General features: G+C 42.2%; 1 protein-coding gene across 1 annotated transcript in view; it reads right to left on the minus strand.

Moving 5' to 3' along the window:
• Positions 1–17,129, minus strand: part of cxadr (CXADR Ig-like cell adhesion molecule) — a 35,131-nt gene that overhangs the window by 12,514 nt on the left and 5,488 nt on the right. The window lies entirely within an intron of this gene.

Consider the following 17,129-nt stretch of genomic DNA (forward strand, 5'->3'; position numbering starts at 1 on the left):
ACACCTTCTAATGCCTTTTTTGAGGAAAGTCAATTCAATGCTTTTTAAGTCTTCAAGACCTGCAGATACCCTGCATGCAGACCCAAGGTGACTGGGAAGCCAAGAGCATAATAGGTGGTGGTTTGTACGCTTGGGCAAGCTCAGACAGTGAATACTCATGACGATGAGGATCTTTGAGTCTGCAAGCACCAAAGCGTTTCTCAATAAATCCCTTTTCATCTCTTTCAGGAGTGATGAATGACATAACGATGCCCGCTACAAGCTTTTTATTAGAAAAACACTGTTAATTAGCCCAATGTACTTTATAAGTGCAACATTTCAGCCAGAAAGGCATTCATCCATCTTAATTTATTTTAATTCTTTTCACGCAATCCAATCTCCGCTCCATCTTTGGCAGCACAATCAGCATATCTTTGAACTGTTTTGAAGTGTATTTCTTATTCCTAATAGCTTGTTTATCCCCGGACCAAATGAGCTGAACCTCTGTAATAATGGTTGGCTGCAGTGAGCTACAGTAAGGAGAAAGACCTGTGCCAGACAAGACCACTAGATCACACAATCCCAGCCATAACATGTTTTTACTTATTCTTTGGTGAATGATGATGTTCATCTCTTGTGCAAAATGACTGTTGTTTGCATCTAGCTGTATCATTTGTATGCAAAGTTGATGAAACTTGTTTGTAGCAATTTGCTTTATAGACACGTCGTCAGTCAGTTGTCAAATGTTTTGAATCGGGGAGCGTATCTCTCATAAAATAAATATGGCTACATCTTTCGTCTGAGAAGTATCTCTTAAAATATGCATAATGTAAATCACACAGCGACAAAAAAGAGACTAATAGAGAAGAACGCACAGTAGCTTAGCTGAAGGAATGGTGATAATATCATCCCAGCCCTCAGCCCATCACCAAACTGGAACAGACTCTAAAGCATTTATTCTTAGAACGAATAAACATAATTTCCTGGTGACATCAACTGGGTTAAGATTCTCCATTCAATAAGAGATTTAAGCCGCAGCAAGGAACACAGTCCATAGAGAATGGAGTTGTCACATGCTGCCTCGACACATTAAAATCCTTCTGACAGCCTGCCACCTTCCAGTCAGCAAGCCGGGGGAGAACAGCTTTTTAAAATAAAAAATGAAATCGCCACAATATGTTGCTGGTAAAGAGCGCTGTAAATGTGTAACAAACACCTATCATGTCGCACAAATGACACCGAAGACGTGTAACTGAAATGTTCTGCTGATTATAAAAGAGAATTTTCACTCCGTCTAAAATCATAAAAACCATAGCGTTTTCCTTTGCTACATCTGTATCTCATTTAGCTGCGTTTACACGGACTCTAATGTGCAACGATAATTGGTGAAACAAGAGCCAAACCTGGCAACTGTGCACACCTTTTTTTCCTCTTCCTGGTGTTTCGTTTTTGATTGCAAGATTTCCATAAAAGACAAACAAGAACAGATGCATCTATGCAAACACAAATGGATCCAAACTAGCTTTCTAAATGCATTATATATGTAGTTCTGCAGTGCTATAATCACCCTTTAAACTCTGTTTGAGCTACAGGAACTTGCAATCCCCTTCTGTCTTCCAACCCACTTGACCACTACCTTTGTTTTATTCATCTGACAACATGGCAGGTGGCAGACATGAAAGAGGGCACTCAGCAGAACAGTGACAGTTGAGGATATGTATGCAAGTATGCAACTTAAAATGATGAAAATATTATTTTTTTTGTGATTTTGTTATTGAGACAAAGAGCCAGCAGATTGTGTGAGAAGCTTCTAGATCCTGGCCCTCAGGTTAAAGAGGGTGTGAGCTACAGGTTGGGGTCCCTGCCGCATCTCATGTCCATCAGCTCTGTTTCAGCCTCAAACCTCACTTCCCTCTGGGTTGTGGTAGACAACTGAATGGAAATACACCACAGAAGCTTACACACACATATAGAGAGTGACAGTCTCAGTCACACCCACTATTGTTGAAGCTCAGAGCCTGTAAACACTTGATATGGTTGCAAAGCACAAGCATAGTTTTATTCCCCGGCCGCCTGTGCTGCAGCTGGTCGTTTCAGCCCACAGATTCTGACAGACGCCCTTGATGGGAGCGATCCATCGCCTTCAGCAGAAGCAAGAGAAACGGGCAGCAATATAGAGAGAACTGAGATATGTGTCTATCACTGTCAAAACGGATACACAGCTTGGCATCTGCATGACAGAAAGCTGTGTCGATTCATCAAGCGCTTAAAGAAGCCGGGGCATTTTTCAAAGTTGCTTAGAAAGGGGAGAAAATTGCATTCTGTGAGAATGCTGGAACAGTTTATCAGAGAGACTGGTTTCAATGACGGGTAAAAAGGGACACCGTCTGATCTACCTGTTAAAATCAATGACGGACCACTGAGGCCTTTGGCTGAACTGTAATTTAAACAAATGCTGCCTGAGGTCTCGTCCATTCAGCACCACACAAATGGGGAAAAGTGCCATTTCATCCCTCCCACTGGCAAACAGATTGAGACTGGTGCTAGACTTGGCTCTGCCAAGGCAGGGGAACATAAACACCACAAGTATAGTTTAATTCCACATTCAATCAACAGACAGCAATCTACATATAAACCTGTTTAATCCAGCTACTGCAAGTATAAAGTCCTGGAGAGGAGCTGTGGTAAATGCAAATGAGATCGCTTGGTTCGTTTCCTAAAATTCAGTAAATCTGCAATTGTAGTGAGGCAGGCAGACAATGTTAAAGGCCTTGAAAATAAAAGCCTATTTTCTCAATCATCTTCTTAGTATGAGTGATGGGGTCCGATATAAAAACACACACTTTCTGCTAACGTGCAAACAGTTTTATTTCATATGAGAGATTCCTGTACTTGTGTTTGTGTGCTTGCTTTACTCATTGGTGAAAGAGTGGGTGGGCCTTAGTTGGGAAAAGGTGATTTCTGTGCACCAATCAGAGTTCAGCAGAATCAAAATGTCATGACAATTGTGTGGTTGTTTCCTTGTGTTTCCAGTGCTGTCAATTAAATGTGATCAAACCACACCAACACAGTCCTGATGAGGCAGATTAGTTCTTTGGAGCTTTAAACTCAAAACGTTTTGCTTATTTAGTCATGAATATTCAATGTTAAAAGAGACACGTAAGATGTCACGGGGCTTTAAGAGTCAAAACATAAAACCACGAACACAGCATTCTAGTAATATCAATGACACGTCCCAGCCCTTAAATTATGTGTGATCATCATCTTTAGCAATAAAGGCATTTGTGAGAGAGAAAAAAAAGTGCCACATTTTTACACTTTGTGTACGAGCACCCAGATGGCCATCCTTTCCATGAAAGGCAAATCACTATAATGGAGATACAAGCTCAGTAAAAAACAATCCTTTTAATCATTTTCATAAAAAGTCCATTGAATGGGGCCCATAAACAGGGCAGGAAGTAGAGAAATGACTCCTGATAAAGATTATGTGATCAGGTAAGCCCAGTCAAATCAACTGCTACCATCTATCTATCTAAACAATGTAACATTAGGAACGAATACCAGTGAAATAATGAAGACTTGAATGTGTAAACTGACACGTAAAACCCTCAAGCCATTTTACCTTAAAGACGCTGAAAACATGGTTTCAAATCTTCATCAACATTGAATATTGATTACGAAGTGTGCAACCATCAAAGTTTTCAAGACAACATCCTTAGGTATTAATTATTAAGAGTTTAAAACATCAAAATGTAGCTAATCTGCTTCATCAGGGCTGTGTGGGTGTGGTTTGAACACATTTGATTGACAGTGGTATGTTAATATGAGCCAACAACCCCACAACTGTCATCAGATTTGATTCAAATGTTGATAAAACCTGATTGGTGAATGGAAGTACATGACAGCACCTATTTCCAGCTGAGTCCCGCCCACTTTAAAATTAGTGAGAAGAATACACAGAAAACTAAAAATAAGGGATATCTCTCACATAAAATAACCCAAACTGTTCAATTTCTGGCAGATAATTGTTGATGTTCATGAATTACCCCATTACTCATAGAGTAAAAAGTTTTAAGGACCTAAGATCACAAATTATCATGACTAATTACAAACTAATAGCCTTTAGTCAAAACTAACCAGGATATGGCAATTTAGATGACTGTTATTTGGAACAAACCCTATGATCGACAGAGGATTTCAATATAACTGGCTGGAAAAATTCTCCTCCCCTACCACTAGCTTCTCATAGTGGCAAGTACTCAAAAAGGCAGCTCACCGTGCTGTAAATACAGTGTGTGAACCTTGGAGCACGTGACTCGGAGCAGAAATCTTACCGAGCTCAAAGTCCCAACGGTGAGCGAGCACTCCATATAATCACTGGCTTATACAGGGTGACCGTCAGTCTTTATTAAGAGTAATGGCACCAGAGCTAAAGTAAACCGGCCTTCTTCCTCGAAGGTAATATAATCGGCTGATAAGAGAGACCATCATTACGGTCCGAGGAAAACTATGAAAAATAGGCTGTTGGTAAATGCAGTCAGGCATGTACACCAGACACCAGTGTGTGTGTGTATATGGGTGTGTGTATATATGGGTGTGTGTCTGTGTAGTAGGCAAGCCGAGCAGTGGGGGAGGGCACACTGGCTAATTAAAAAGTCTGTCTTAATAACTATTCATGGCTGCCTGTGTCTCTATGAGCGCCTCTTTGCGTCCATTCTCAACCACACTGTCTGACACAGTGTGGGAGAAAACCCCCACCAGGGCCACACCATCCGTAATAAACACACTACTAGATCTTCAGAGTCTGGTATTTTGTAGATTTATTGAAGAGTGAAACAGAGAACAATAAATCGAGCTGGTCCCGGGAGCAACTGAACGGGCCCTGTGTGTACTTTTATAACAAAATATGCTCCACCTGTTGTGGGCCTTGTAGCATGTATCCACCTCTTGGTTGCCTTCTGCTTTCTGAGATACCAGTGTTTCTCTCATGCCAGGTATTTTGTGCCCAATATGCCCATTTCCTGAATACAGCGGTACCTACATCATCGTCCCACTTCATGCAGAGTGCACACCCTTTCTGCTTCAGCGCTCACTGGTCCTCCCTTGATTCAGACCCAAGTATAATTTAGATCATGCTTTGCACCACTGCAATAATTGGCTTACTGATTTATTGATGTCTAACATTCCTCAAGGCTTTCATCGGCTGTCCTTGAGTTGTGTGGTTCCATTCTCATTCGCCATTATGTTTCAACCTGTTGCGAGGCTCATAAAAAGTAAAGGTTTGATCGCTGTTGAAGATCATTATTACACATCTGATGTACTGCAAAAATTTCCCACAACAGCACATCCCAGCGTGGTTACTGGGAGACCGGGAATGAACAAGAGGAATTTAGGGTGTCAGCGCACTCCACCCAATACTCCCACTGCCATTCACTCACTCACAACCCCCCCCCCCGCCTGTCCTCCTCCTCTCTAACACACCCATGATTGTGGAGTGCCAGTCCCCTAGGCCTCCAATTCTCTCTGGTCCTGCTGATTGTAACCCCACCGCCCACCCTCCACCTTTGTCGGCATACAATGGGGAGCGAATCCTGTCTCCTGGCAACCAATCCCTCGGAGAAGGTTGCCGTGGCGCTTAAGAGACGGCATGAGAGAGAGAGAGAGAGAGAGAGAGAGAGAGAGAGAGAGAGAGGGGCAGATAAACAGAGAGGGAGGTAAAAGAGAGGGAGAAAGAGGTTAGGTAGGTGGAGAGAGAAGGGAGTTATGAAAAGGTAAGTTATCGTTACTTCACCAGTCCAGCTGAAACCTGTCATGTCATGTTTATAAACATCCACGTGGTTTCATTACAAAGAAACATACAACAAAAACTATTAAAACCAAAGAATGTGAGAAAACCTGTCTGCAGTATAGCCCAATGGCCAATACTAATAGATACTTTGGGGTTAAAAAACAGCCAACATATACCAATATTTGTGCAATAAGCTAATGTCTACTATAGCCGGGTAAGATTAGCTTCTCAGTGACATGTACACAGATTTCCAAGCATGGATATCATTTATGCGGAAATCTTTTGTCAGAGGTCTTCTAGGCAGACATGAGGTTAAGCTGCGTGGTGTAAGGAGTAGCTTCAGCAGACAGCAATAAACCCTGAAACCAGGGGGACAGTTTGACAAGACAACCCCTCCTGACCCCTGTGCTAGCCAAGCTAAAGACCCTCGGAGCCTCGGCAGGGGCCACAGTGAATCATAAGCCTCTTTTTCTCCACCCTTTGACCTTAAAGAGCATCGTTGCGAGTAAAGTCTGAAAAGCCAAGTCTTACCATGGGGAGATAAAGGCGGCTGCTATTTCAGGCTCACAACAGCAACAGCAAAAAGATTGCCGAGGTGAATGACGTTGCACTGGGATTTACTTCTGTTTAGCTTCTTTAAGGTTTGCGTACCTTAATGCAGTTACACTTTTGGTCTGAGTCTCAGCCTCAGTGGCAGCGAAAGCACTGATTTAGTGTTTTATCCAAATAGCTACGAACAAAGAAATTAGTGTGTGTGTGTTAAGATATGCAGGTATGAATTAACATCTTTTTCTCAAAAACAACACTGCAAGTGGACATATTTTCAGTTTAGTGCTCCTTGAAAATAAAAAAAAATAGAAAAACACACACACACACACACACAGTAAATAATCTTGAAAACAAAGTATTGTTTCCAACCAAGTGCAAAGAAAGCATCTTACTCATAAGAACAAACAAACATAAAAAACAACAGTGACAGCTTTTGAAGAGTGGGGCACATTTTCCAGGATGGGCAACGATGGTGGGATGAACATTAGTGATTCATTATGGTAAAATTGCAGTCTGGGGGGGCTCTGGAATGAGCAAATTAAACAGCACAGACGCTTTCCCCATCATAAACAGTCGAGCCAATCCCCTGTGACCACGCTGAAGAACATCAATTATTTCGAGCACAGCAGAGAATAACTTCATAACTTGGTTGCTGCTCAAAAGAAGGCTCCAACTGCTCGCCCCAGTGCCCCCGCTGGAACTACTCAATTTGAAGCAATGTGGGTACCCTGAGAGCGAGCTTGGCCGTGGTTTATTTAGTGTTGCAGAGGGCTGGGACTGTTGAACCATACTGATTGTGCTGTAATGCAGCCTGAAAGCTCCACTTGCCACATAGAGCTGCCATCAATTCCCAGTGCAGATGACCTAAAGGCTGTTTTGACATAATTGAACATTAAATGATGAAGGGGTGACGAATGACAGGCACTTTACTCGCCTGCCAGAGCATTTGACAGCTTTTAGACGAGCCTATGTGGGGTGGGGTTAATGCCATTGCTGTGAATGTCCACAGCAACCAATAGCTACATGTATTCATCTATATCAACATTGACAGTGACAATAATTCTGATTTAATTACTTCATTTCTGAAAGCCTGGGCTTACCAATAATCCTGGTATTTTTGTGTATAAACAGGGAATGCCTCCCTGTGGCAGCTGCCACTGTAAACTTCATTAAAAGGGGACAATTTTGTCATATTTCATATATATTCAAATTGGATGTGAAATCCCACCATCGGGGTTGGTAAAAACTGATGCAACTCTCTGAACAACTGAGGGAGTAAAGGAAGGGAGGGAGAGAGGAAAGGGGATAGGAAAGAAATTCACACTGGCTTGTTCCTTAATGGTCGGTTAATCAAAAAGGTAGAGTCTTCATCACAGGACTCTCAAGTCATGGCCTTGGGATTTGTACTTGTTATTTATAGAATGCATTAGCATTTGACAAGGTGTAGGACAGTCGATTTAAGCAGCAGCTGCTGCTTGTCTAACCTCTCTGCCACCATGGATTGTTCTAAAGCTAGACACAAACCACTAAAAGCAACTCAGGCCAACCCTACATCCCCCCCCCCCCCCCCCCCCCCCGTGAGAGGAGGCAAATTTATCTAAAGAACCCTGAAGAGTCAGATAAGAACCCCCAGTACCTCGGAGACCTGTGGAAACACACACACACACGTAAAAGGCCTATGTCCTTCAGGATTTGTTGAAGCCAGGGACATAGTGAGATGGTGACAATATGGGGGCTGTGCCATAAAGCTGATAGGCAAGACGCCAGTCCAAGGAGCAGCACACAGATAGCCCACTGATAAACACCCTCATAGGACACAACAGCAAATGTGCCAATGTAGTCATGTGAGGAGGAAATTAAAAACAGGCAAGCCACGGAGAGACATGCCGGTCCTGAATATGAGGTGGTTCAGAGGTACTTTGGTGTACATTGTTTATAAAAATGCCTGCCTGTAGATGTAGCTGTGACACGGGAGATACAAACATGAAACAGCTGGAGTGTTTTCTCCAGTCAGAGATGCCAGAGGAGTAATTACAAAATCATGTCCTCCTCACTTTACAGGGGGGGAAAAAACAAAACAATTCCCTGCTAGCAATTAGTGAACACGTGAAAGCAGTTTGCATGACTTGAGAAATGGTGCAAAATAGAAATATGCCTCAAAAACCTGCCTCATAGATTTGTGCGTCTTTGCTGCCACTTTAACCCTCATTAGAGGAGGAGGAGGGGTGGTGGATCAGGTAGAGGGTTTAAATCAATCATCTGCCAGGTATTAATGGAGAAAGTGTAAAAGGAAAAAAAACAGAGGGGTGAGACCAGTCAGGTACTAGTTGTATTGTATTGTTGTATTGTAGTTATCATCCCTGCTACATCTGCTACCAACATTAGATTGCATCTAAATAATATGCTTAAGTATTAGACTTTTCACATGCACGTCAGACCTCCTTTCAATCTAGTTGACTTGCCAGAATATCCTGGTTAACGCTGCCGACAAAAAGTTTTTATTTACATAATCTGCACAGAGGATCAGAGATACACTGCAATCACATGTTGCTGATCTGATGAAATGTATTTCTGACTACTTCCTAGCTGGTTTGGGAAATGGTGCATTTAGTGCAGTCGCAGTTGCTACATTTTTATTTCATCCAGTTATAAAAGGTTCACCCAGGATGTAAGTCTGGTAGAGAGAAGGCAAATGGTAATAGAATAGTGGAGTAACCTCCAGAAGGTGAGGTGTCTTTATGATCTTTTAAATTCGAAAAAGTTTCAATTTTCATTTACATTTTCTCATGAAATACCAAACAGAGGATTGGGTAAGGCTGTTGAAAGAAATCATGTGTATCACAGGCATGTATGTGTGTTCTAAGTTCCCAGCAGTTTACTATGAATGAAAGAAATGAAAGCCAAATGTCTCAGTGGGGTGTAGTCATAGAGCGCCTCTCTCTCCTGCCACAGGAGTTCCTCTGCACTGAGGGGGAGGCAGCCATGCCAAAGCCTATCCTATCCCCCATCCCCCAAAACAAATAAAGTGTCTGATACAGACCAGGCCCCTGCCGGGGCCCCGGCCCCAGCCCCAGCCTTTGTCCGGGCCCCAGGGCACAATGCCAACTGTGATCAGGAGGCAGCATCGCTGATCAAACACCGAGACACAAGTGCAGCAGAGTGCAGCTCCTTCATTCAGACCGTTGATGGACTCTCACAGAGTGGCTTTTACTGTGGGATAGGACGTGTTGGCCAGCTGATACAGATAACATGGCTTTCAAAGAACATACAACTCACATGCACATTTGCAATGCAGAAGACGAGCAAAATGTGCGAGTACACGGAGGCTGGCAACAGCTTCTCACGACTGCTTAATTATGTCAGAGAGGTGAACACACAAGAAGTCAGCTTAAAGCAACAGAGCGTGAATATCATACTAGAACATTCCCCTTGAAACACAGGGAAAATTAGGGATTAGAAGTCCTTTGTGGAGCTCCTAAAAAGCCTGGTTTTCAACATCACTACTGATGGAATTTTACAAAAACTCTGAAACTCCTCAGGAGGGGAAACAATTGCACATTTGTGGAATTTCCAGAGCTCAGCAGTTTCATCTGCTCAGTCTGAGGTGGGCTGAATGTTTCACCGCACCATGTTCACTTAAGTGGACAGGGCAAGTTTAGCCAGATTTGCGATGAGAAACTACTTCCTCATACCATCTGAAACACATCACTGACACTAACAACTCAGTCAACTGAGGACTTGCTTTTACTTAACTTGGTGGTAATTCCAGTAACATATACATACAACATATGTAAACACAGAAAACAGAGGTAAAGACTCTAATGGCTCACTGCCAAACCACTAAAAGGATTAAGGTGTGAGGCCAGACTGCAGAGAGTTCAGAGGCATGTATAAAATACCAAGAATTCAAACACAAATGCCTCCCAATGAATTCCTGGGTTCCTCCCTTTAGAAAGAGTGCAGCATATTTAAACACTTTAAGTCCGACCACTATTGGAAAAAATAAATTTGAGCCTTAGAAAGATGAAAAATAAACAATGAAAAAGAAACTTATTTCAGCTGACATATTTGCCTTGAATCTGAGTTTGCTCGCTGCCTTAAAATGGCTATGAAGTGATTCAGTTACCTCGGTTACTGCTGATTTTCTCACGTTTTGTGTAGGCTGTAGATTAAGATATTACCTCTGCCTATTGTAGATTTACACAGTAACCTATTTTCCATGTAGTGCAGAGGCATGTATGGCTGTCAGCTAGATTGGCTGGGAGGCAGTCAATGAGTCTGCCTTGCTCATGCTGTTTCCTCTAGGTTCTGGTCTAAAATTAGGCCCCCTGCCTGCAGGGCATTACGTGATGGTGGTCTTCTGGACATTGGTAGAAAATACACAGTCCTACATGTGTTTCACGCCCAGAGTGTGCAGTCAAATGCTACACAACACAGCCTGTTCAATTGAAAAGATATCCGATTTCCGCTGAAGCCCCCCTGAGGACAATAATGGAGCACAAAGTACTTTGTAATAACTGCTAAAATATCAATTCCTTTTCAAATGCATATATAACATCCCTTCTCTCTAAACCCTCTCATCCTGTCCGAAGCACTCCCGACCAGGCAGAATGAGGTCTTTGTGAAAGTGTAACAACACAGACAGTCCCTTCCTGTCCTCTGTGTGGGGGAGACACTGCATCAGGACATCAAGATAAGACCGCTGTTAGAAGATAACAAGATGGATAATCCTTTTTCTTCCCTCTCTTTCTCTCTCTGCAGTGAAACAGGCTTGATGTTTCAAGGCTGGAGTCTCTTCTTCACTCTGAGGTTCTTGAAGGCAGGTGTAGTAAATGCACCTGAGTGTTGAGCCTTGCAGGAAGCTGCAGGCAAAGGCTGTCAGTTGTTGTTACAGCTTAACCAAGGCCGCTGGGTTTATTCATGCCTCCGGTTCGCACTCTCTCCGCCTAGACATGAGGAGGAAGCTCAAAACAACCATTCTAGTCTACATATCACGTTAAATGACAAGATGCGATTGGGAATGTTAAAAATAACTCCACTGCACTAGTTTAGCTTTCCTGCACAAAGAGGCAATCCTACAATTCTGGTCATGACATAGTACGACGGCATTTATTCTCCATGTTCTGTTCTTTAACTGTGCACAAAATGAGGCTTGAGCATAGAGTCTGGACAGTAGAAATATATGCAGTAAGCCCATTAAAGACGCAGAGCTCAGATTCAAAGGGTATTCAAGACTGAACAGAGCAGCGAGCGAACAGTTTGTTATTTTGACCCTGATAGTCTTCGCAGTCTAATTAGATCCATCTCAACAACCCAAGCATCTGTAGAAAAAAACCTTAGAGCTGATCGCTGCAAACTGGACACAAACTCCTTTAGAAAACATTAAGCACAGTGTACATCAACATATATGTTGCTCCCACATTAAATCTGACTCCAGAGCATGAAATTGCCTCTAAATCAAAAAGCAGCAGCTGTGCTATTTTGTAATATACAGCAAAGTAAAGCTGATACTGGGATTCAATGAGGAGCTCAACCACCCTAGTTAAAAGCAATTGCACATAAAACAGCTTTCCTCATGTATTTCAGTCTCTGGTGAAGACGGCAACAACAAACAAATAAACAAACAAGAGCTCTTTTCGTCAACAAAGGTTGTATTACAATGTTTGTAATATGCTGTAAGATTTTCTCTCAGTGAGAGTTAATTCATGTGAGTCATTAAAGTTGTAATTCTTAAGATTTCAGTCCTGGTTAATTTGGTGACATCCGCTGTTACCGTGGTAACAGCAAGTGCAGTTTAACACTACAGCTCTGCTACGGTGTGAAGAGAGTGAACAGTAAACAGTGAGGCTGACATCAATGAGGTAAAACTGAGCTGCGTTTAAATGCTGCATCCGTTTCCTGTGAGTCCCTCTTGCTTACTTGGACAATCTGAATCCAGCATGAGAATGGTGGACTCCGCCACCCACTGCCAACAAGATAACAATAATAACAAGACTAGGTCGGTACCTAGTATATGGCTGTTACTGTAAAGCTTTGTTTTGCTTGACGTAGTGTCCCTGGCCAAAAATCACACCTCTGATGTCGAGTACCTTCCAGTTTTTCAAGACTAGGCGCCTACTGCACGCTGGGCTTTTCATTTCCAGATGGACGTTTTTTTCTCTCACTTTGTTGAATACAAAAGTTCACTGAAAGGTCAATAGAGAGATCATTACTGATGCAAATACATTAAATACCTATTGCAGAAAAAATGCAAACCATACTTAGAATCAAAAATGGGGTTTGATTTCATGAAAATCTTAAGGATTATAACTTATAACTGGAAATGCTATCGCTCAGGACAAATAAGAAAATCAAGTTTAACCTTTGTTGTCAGTGGAGACAATACATCAGTGAAGGTAAAATATTGCTTTAATTAATGGCTGAGAGGAGGAACGGCTATAATTAATATTGTACGACTACTGCACCTTCTATGTCTCAAACTGACTTTATACCATCCTAACAATGATTTGTTTAATTCAACATATGTGACAAAAAATTAAAAAACAAATCATACACAAATAGCCTGACTCCTTAAGAAGATTCTGCAAAGTTGTCTGGCTGTTGAGTGTTTAGTGGATGTAGTAAAGTGCTTTTGCCTGAAACCTGCCATACAGGCAGACTCCCTGATGGCTCTACTGACATCTAAAGAGGTCTGACCCCTGAGTAGTCCGGACAGGCAGCCAAATACTGCTTATAGGGCATCCTGGATCAGACTGACAAGTACATAATCTCAGTGAAAGTGACTGAGGCACGGCACAATGAGCACTATTCACCTTACGTGGCGTGTAAATATAAACCACTGATTTCATGTTGATACGGGTTAAAAACCTTCCAGTCCTGATAGAGAAAGCACTGCATGACACAGGGCTGGCAAAGACAGGGTGCTGACATGAGGCTGTATTGACAGCAGTTCAGGATTTCTTGTCCAACTTGACACACATCCCACAGGGTCTTGCATTAATATCTGTTCACTTAGATCCAGGTCAAGGGTATCTTGCAGTTGTTTTCCCACACTTTATCTCACGGCTGCAGCACTTCGCATGTCCTAAAAAGATTTCACATATCTTTTTGACCAGGTCTTGTAAGCTCTTGAGTACCACCAAAAACATTAATGGCTGATTAAGAGTTAGAGGTAAGAGAAGTTTTAGTTGATAAAATGTCGGGTGACATTGTCGGCAATCACAGGCTCTTTTTATGTGTCCACAGGTCATTAATCTACAACTCTAGATGTGTTACAGCTCTAGCTGTCGCTGATAAATCATCCCCTTACTCTCATTAGATCGACGTCCTGTCATAGAGGGATTAAACGTAGAGCTGAGGCTCCCCTGCACATTGTGAAGAGAGTTGGGTGCTGTGAGTGCCAGTGTGACGGGAGATGGGGTGGGAGTTTACTCTTTTCCTTTCAATTATCGGCCACCCAGAGAAAGCCAGCCAGCCACGCAGCTCTGTGTGCGCGCTATGAATTATACATGGGCTCCATTAAGACACTTAACAGCTGGTTCCTCAGGAACTTACCAGCAACAACTGCAGCCTGGATGCCACTGTGTGCCTGCTTATTAAAACAGTAGCACTAGTGATTAAGGTTGTGCAGTAATGTGCGTTTTGACCATCATAAACCAGCCAGTCACAGAGCTATTTTCAGTCCAATCTCATCTCTCTGGAGGGCGACTGGGCCAGCTGCCGATTTCCTCACATGGTGGCGGCGGTGAGATGCACTACAGTAATTAAATGTCTGTTGTGGCTTGCTGACCTTGCCATGGTTCAGGCGCTGAGCCTTTTCTATACCCAACTGTAGCAGATGTCCAGGTCATCATACCTATAGATCCAACACAGGCCCAGGAGTAAAAACTTCACAGGCAGGAGGACGAGGAAAAGACCATTTTAATGAATGTAAACGGAAGAGAGGTGGCAGACAGCCACACTCGTTTTGGACACCTGGTTGTAAAACCATAGTAAGTAAATGGAAGTCATCCAAATGTAGTGAAGAACTGTTCAAATCCATTCTACAATATACATTTGCACTCCACTCTTGGACTCGCCCCAAAGTAAAATAACACACTGGCTGACTTTGGTTTGTCTGACTGACTAGTTGGAACACTGCATTTCCCCTTATTATGAATCACAGACCATTTAAGTATGAGAACTCAAAGAAATCCATTAAGTTACCCCAAGATTGGAGGGGTTTATTTTTCTGTTCTCTGTTACTGCAATGACCCGATTCCCCGATGGAGAAAGGTTTCATCTCATCTAATCTCATGTAATGCTCTTTCATGAAACAAAGTGTTTTCCTTGCATTCACATTTCCAAAAAGGAGATTAGGGACATTGTGCAAAAATACTACAGCTTGCACGTGCACTAGCTTTCCTTTCTTCCTACACCTGAAAACATATCAGCAGCACCTGATAACATCAAACACTGACATTTATTCACAACAGAGAAATGGTGAGCTTTGCTTGATGCCATATGAACAATGCACAGATGTTGGAACAGATATTCAGTTGCATAGCCTGTCTGGGTTAATATTAAAACCCACATTTAATATTTGACCTCTTTACAGGTTCGAAGGATTTGCATTGCAGTCTTTGGCTTTAGTTTAGTAACAGCTTGATTATGAGGCAACAAATGTTACAAGAAATGGGATTTTCTGGGTCTAATTCTGTGTCGCTTTGTATCAATACTCCTTTTACGCTCCTAATAAGATTCTGCCTGCATCATAAAATTTCACTGCACAACCGCTTTAATATAATTCTAAAATCTATAATACAATCATAACCCTGTAAAATGTTCAGACTAGAATTGTGTGCATTTTTCATGAACAAATCCATCTCTCTTTGGACAGGAGTTATTAGCATAACTATATAATTTGGTATGATGATTAAACATCAGACCAAGACAGACAAAGACTGACTTGAATATCAGCACTACAGGGAGCAAAATCAAGTGGGACTGAATCAAGAGGCTTTCTACAGACAACAGTTATTTGCTTTTTTCACCAGTCGACAATGTGTAATGTTTTTCAATGAGATGGAGGTGCTAAAAATGGCTCCTTCAACAGCTGCTTTACCCCCTCCTCCTCCCAAAATTCACCCCACCTTCGGCTTATGTCGCTTATTTTCTGAGCCATAATATTTTTCAAGATTAGACACACAATTAACTCTAATGTTCTTAGTAGCGAGGGTGGGGGCTTACTGCTGGAGGACAAAATATAATCATCTTCCCACAACGCAGCTCTGTGTAAGACAATGCCTGGACATTAGCTGATAATAATTTGACACGCACAATACAATATACAATGCTTATCTCTAAAATGATGTGTCCATTGAACGTCACAACTGGCAACCAAAGATTTGTTGTCGGAATAAATTGTCAGGTCTGTTTTACAAGATAAAGTGATTTTTCCCCCCCTGTGTATCTACGAAGCCCAATTCTTTAACAGTGCACAGAGGATAATCTAACAGTACCCGAGCCTGCGTAGAGCTGAACTGACATCTACCTAGCAGGTAAGCAGGAGCACACTGCACACCAGCAGCTACAGATGCAGCACCCTGGGGACCTGCCTGCCACACTGTGTATCCTCACACTGAGATGGCTAGCTCAGATGCCGTGAGAATATTATGCAAAAACAACCAGAACACATAGTCATTAAGTGTGGAAAAAAACAGGAGAAGAACCAGAAGTAGAGTACTGCTCTACTTTACATACCTGAATAGTGCCTGTGGAATGTTTTATAATTCCATACATCAGTTTAAAACATGCGGTTTAAAATCCAGTAGGAGACATCCACCGTTTACAAAATAGTTGGGCTTTAAGTATAGCTTAAAGTTTAATGAATTCCAGCATCATTTTTTGCAAATGATTCAGCATTTTGTAATGAAATCCTTCAAATCTCCTTCACTGCCTTGTGTGCAGCATCTTCCCTGCTTCTATGCCTTTTAGATACAGAAAAATGGTGTTCTGGCAATATTCACTTGAGATATGAGGCACGTGAAAACCCTTATTATCATCGCAGTGAACAGCTTATTTGTCACTGAGCCCATTATTCCTCATTAGGAGCAGAGGGCGTTGTGGGAGCTGCAGAGCTGGGCATCAAGTGGCTAAGTGATAAATGTGCTATGGGGGTGTTTATCGCCCTAACAGTGCAACACAGCGAAGATGACCGATGGACTCAAGAGAGCGGGGAAAATCAGCACTGCAGTGACCTTGTTTTAACTGATAGGTTACATGGATAGCAGAGGAAATGTTTTCTGTGAGATGTACCATCTACTCTACCTGGCTTCTACCTCTAACTGAGATCTGTGTCAGTAGTAGAACTGGAGTAAATTATAAACTAACAAAAGCCCGGAAGGGCTCTCGAGGTGTACATACAGTATCTTGAGCATCACTTCTCTTTCTTCTTTTGATCAGCCAGTCTTTAAAACTCATCTGAAAATTCAAATGTGATTTGACAAACAAGCTATTATTTTATGTGCGACCCATATCACCCACTGTGTGACCATTTACATCCACTGGGTGTTAGCTAGCGGCTAGCTAGCTGTCATTCATCCTTCCAACTGTTTTGGTGTATTATTAAACAGTGTTAAAACTTCTATCACCTGTCTCTGGCTGCCTTGTTTTAAAACGAGAACCCTGTAAAACCTTGTTAAATAGGCACTTGATGGCTACATGCATGATACCGTGCTAAAACGCTTAGGGTAAAGCTGTCTCAAAGTCAGCATCCTCACCAGCTGATGATCCATGTAGAAGACATTCAAATAAAAGAACAGCTTTATTCCTG

Source organism: Enoplosus armatus, chromosome 13, assembly GCF_043641665.1.
Source record: "Enoplosus armatus isolate fEnoArm2 chromosome 13, fEnoArm2.hap1, whole genome shotgun sequence".
Lineage (NCBI taxonomy): Eukaryota > Metazoa > Chordata > Actinopteri > Centrarchiformes > Enoplosidae > Enoplosus > Enoplosus armatus.